We start from the raw sequence: 3,701 nt of genomic DNA, 5'->3' as shown, positions 1-3,701 counted from the left end.
GTCGGAATACTATTTCCATTATTTTCATCATATATATATATATATATATATATATATATATATATATATATAAGTTCCAAATCTCAGCGACTATTGATCAGAATTTAACAAGTGAAGGCTCATTGAAAAGGTAATTACCTGAATTTTATAGTGGTGGTAGTGGACATTTGCCTTAAAAGTTGCACATCAATCATCCAAAGCCTATTTTTTTGGTACTTTTTTACAGCCATAAAATGCTTCAATCATAGTTATTTTTCCCCCTAGTTTTGCATATGAATTAAAAAATATCTAATATTTCTAGTCGTAGCACTCCTTCTGAAGCAAAGCCTGGGTCTCTTTGGACTCGTGGACTGGCACCGAGTCCTGCTGCTATACCCAGGCTCTGTCGGGGGGGGGGCACCTGATTGCACCAGGGGATCACCACACTCTTCAGCAAATCCAGGTACACTTTCGTGTTGACTTTCAAGCCGATTTGAAGATGATAGGTGGCATGATGTGTCTCTCACTTGAAACCACACCAAAGACCATAACGCAAATAGATTAAGGGAACCAGTTTTGCTGGTAATATGTAAGTGATAAAAGAAAAATAATATCGCGTTTATTCATTTCGTAAATATAAAAAGGAATGTGTTAATCTTTTTCCCGCGTCAGCTAAATGTTGTTTTTTTTTTTTTTATCTTTCTCAGCATATGTGCACATTTGGGAAAAAAGCGGCTGATATCCAATACAATATCAGCCATGTTTTATTTCCATCATAATTATTCAGAATACTTTAAAGATTTCTTAGCATAAAAATTCTAAACAGATATGTTTAAGATGAGTTCAATTCAAAATTAAGCGTGACAGACCAACGAAATTATATTTACAACCTTAAGCATGACAGACCAACGAAATTATATTTCAAAATTAAGCGTGACAGACCAACGTGACAGACCAACGTGACAGACAACGTGACAGACCAACGAATATATTCGAAACAGACCAACGAATATATTCGAAACAGAGAAATTATATTTTAAATTGTATTTTAAACTTAAACGTGTCAGATCGAAAGAATTACATTTAAGCGTGACAGACAAACGAAACTATATTTTAAACTTAAACGTGATGAAACAACGAAATTAGATTTTAGGCTTAAGCTTGACAGAGCAAAGAAATTAAATTTTAAAATTAAGTGTGACGAAACAGAACTTTTTCTTCAAACTTAAGTGTAACAGACCAACGGAATTATATTTCAGACATACGTGTGACGACAAAACGCAATCATATGTCAAACTTAAGTATGAGGGAGCGCCCAAAATTATACTTCCGATTTAAGCGTAACAAACTTACGAACAGAACAATTGATAAAATTACCTGCGTCGATTAAAATAACGCGTTTTTAAAGTAAAATTTAATTTCAAACAGAATCGTGACAGACAGACAAACGGACGCATCTTAAATTAAAATCCACTCGAATCTTATCCGTTGGTGGCGATTTTTTTTTTTTTTTTTTTTTTAATTAATCACCGTTTCTTCCCAAGATATTGAATTTCAAGGGAAAACGCCCTCCATTTTGGAACTAACATATTTGTTGACAATTTCTTTCTTTCTTTATTATTTATGTATTTTTTATTTATTGAAGATGTGGGAATTCTTTAGAATTATATTTATTTATTGTTGATCTATATTTTGCTTAATATTTTTTTGAAATCTTATTTACTGTTAATTCTTGTTTGTTTTGTTATTAGATCGCAAAGAACCAATTTTCATTCTTTTTTTTTTTTTTTTTTTTTTTTTGCATAATTAATTCTATTGTTGATATTTTTTTTTCTCCTTTTCACCCCAAACAAGATATATTGCAGCTTTGTTTATTTAGGATCATGTCTAACAGGGGACTTGTTTGTTCACATTACATTTAAACTCTTGTATTTCTGCTGTGCTAAAAAAAAGACGACACATTGAGATATGAAACTATGATAGTTTTGGATGAATGGTTGTTAGGAGACAGATGTACATACGGGAATTTGACGAGTTGATTTTTCTCAACGATATCCTTTTCGGTTGTTCTTAAATAACCATTTGTCACTACGTAAAACGACCCCTTGAGACGGGATTGTCACTGTAGCTACATTCAAAGAGCGTTTTATTCGGCCATTATCGTTTCACTGGATTGACCTGACTTTGATTACACGGCAAAGACGTCACTTTTTTTTTTTTTTTTTTGCGTTCTTTTCCTCCTTCGCGGTATGGGTTCGAGCCTGCCTGCCTACTACCACTTTTTTTTTCTCAACACATACTACCAAACACCCGGGCAACGCGGGACACGCAGGCTAGTCTATAATATAAATAGCAAAAATCTGTTTAAATGTATGTATGTATGTATGTATGTATGTATGTATGTATGTATGTATGCCTAAAACTTCTCTCACCGGCATCAGACTGGATCGAAAGGGCGATGTCTTGGTCGAATAATATGTGAAAATTAGAAAAAACGGTCAATTATTTCTTATAGAAATAGACGTTCGCGATGAGAGATGGTTCCAAAAAATCGTTCCCCTATGCCAATTTAGGCAAATACGCATGTACGGAAAACGTTCTTTCTTGAATTAATTTAAATAGAAAAAAAAACGACGTTACTCCGCTGACGCGATCGTAGAGTAGTGGTTATAGTGACAGCGACATATCGGACACTTTTTCGATTTTTAGTTTTAATATTTAAACAGGGTTCTTTATGTCATTTTTTTCGTCCGTTTATTATTTATTTTCTCTTATTTATTTTTCCATCACGTTCGCTGTTTTCGTTGTTGTTGTTTTCGTTGTTGTTGCTTTTGTTGTTGTTGTTGCTTTTGTTGTTGTTGTTGCTTTTGTTTTTCCGATTTTTAAAAAGTTTTTACATTTAAACAGGGTTATTAATGCCACTTTTTCGTTCGCTTTTTCTTTATTTTCTATCACATTCGCTGTTTTGGGGTTTTTTTTTTTTTTCGTTTTTTTAAGTTTTTACATTGAAACATAGTTATTTCGTTCGCTTATTCTTTATTTTCCATTTTATTATTGTTTTGATTTACCCCCCCCCACCCCCCCACACACACACACATCTCACCACACCCGGGCAACGCTAGTTGTTTATAAAATGCATAGTCCTTTCTGCAATACAATCTTATTGGGTTAAAAAATAAACCATAGGATTTATTATTGGGATTGTTCGGATTACTGTTCTAATCCTAGGTGTTATACTCACAAAAGCCGATGTAAAATTCGATCTTCTTCAGGTGTATCTTGTCAAACTCGGGACAGTGGGGGAACTAATAAATACCCTTTTCTTGGCCTTTTGGTCAAGATCAAAGTGTAGTATCTGTTCCGGCAGATACTGCACTTAAGATAATTTGTACCAGTCAATGGAGGGGAAACCCTCTATACTGGGACAATTATTATTTTTGGTAACCAGAGTGACCCCTTTTAGGGGAGCTGGTTTTTACCTCACATTAAAAACGGCCTTGTGCCTAATTTGCTCAGTGGGGGAGCAAATAAACACCATCTTGTCAAACTCGGGACAACTCTTAGTCGAACTCTGTAAAGGGAAACTCTGAGTCGAACTCTGTAAGGAACCGTGGCGTAATGGCTAATGTGCTAAGTAAAATTTAGTTCTTAGTGACACTCTTCTGGGGGTTGAAGATTCAATCTTCATTAGAGGTTGTACTAAGAATACAATTGCAAATTAC

The 3,701-nt window shown here is 34.2% G+C and overlaps 1 pseudogene; it reads left to right on the top strand.

Moving 5' to 3' along the window:
• The first annotated feature begins 3,293 nt into the window (after positions 1 to 3,293).
• On the top strand, positions 3,294 to 3,439 carry LOC145258552 (U2 spliceosomal RNA; annotated as a pseudogene).
• Positions 3,440 to 3,701: the final 262 nt, after the last annotated feature.

The sequence above is a fragment of the Euprymna scolopes genome, chromosome 33 (genome assembly GCF_053919585.1).
Source record: "Euprymna scolopes isolate OS-2025 chromosome 33, ASM5391958v1, whole genome shotgun sequence".
Taxonomy (NCBI): domain Eukaryota; kingdom Metazoa; phylum Mollusca; class Cephalopoda; order Sepiida; family Sepiolidae; genus Euprymna; species Euprymna scolopes.
Note: the sequence above shows the minus strand (reverse complement) of the source record. Positions and strands in the feature narration are given on the sequence as shown.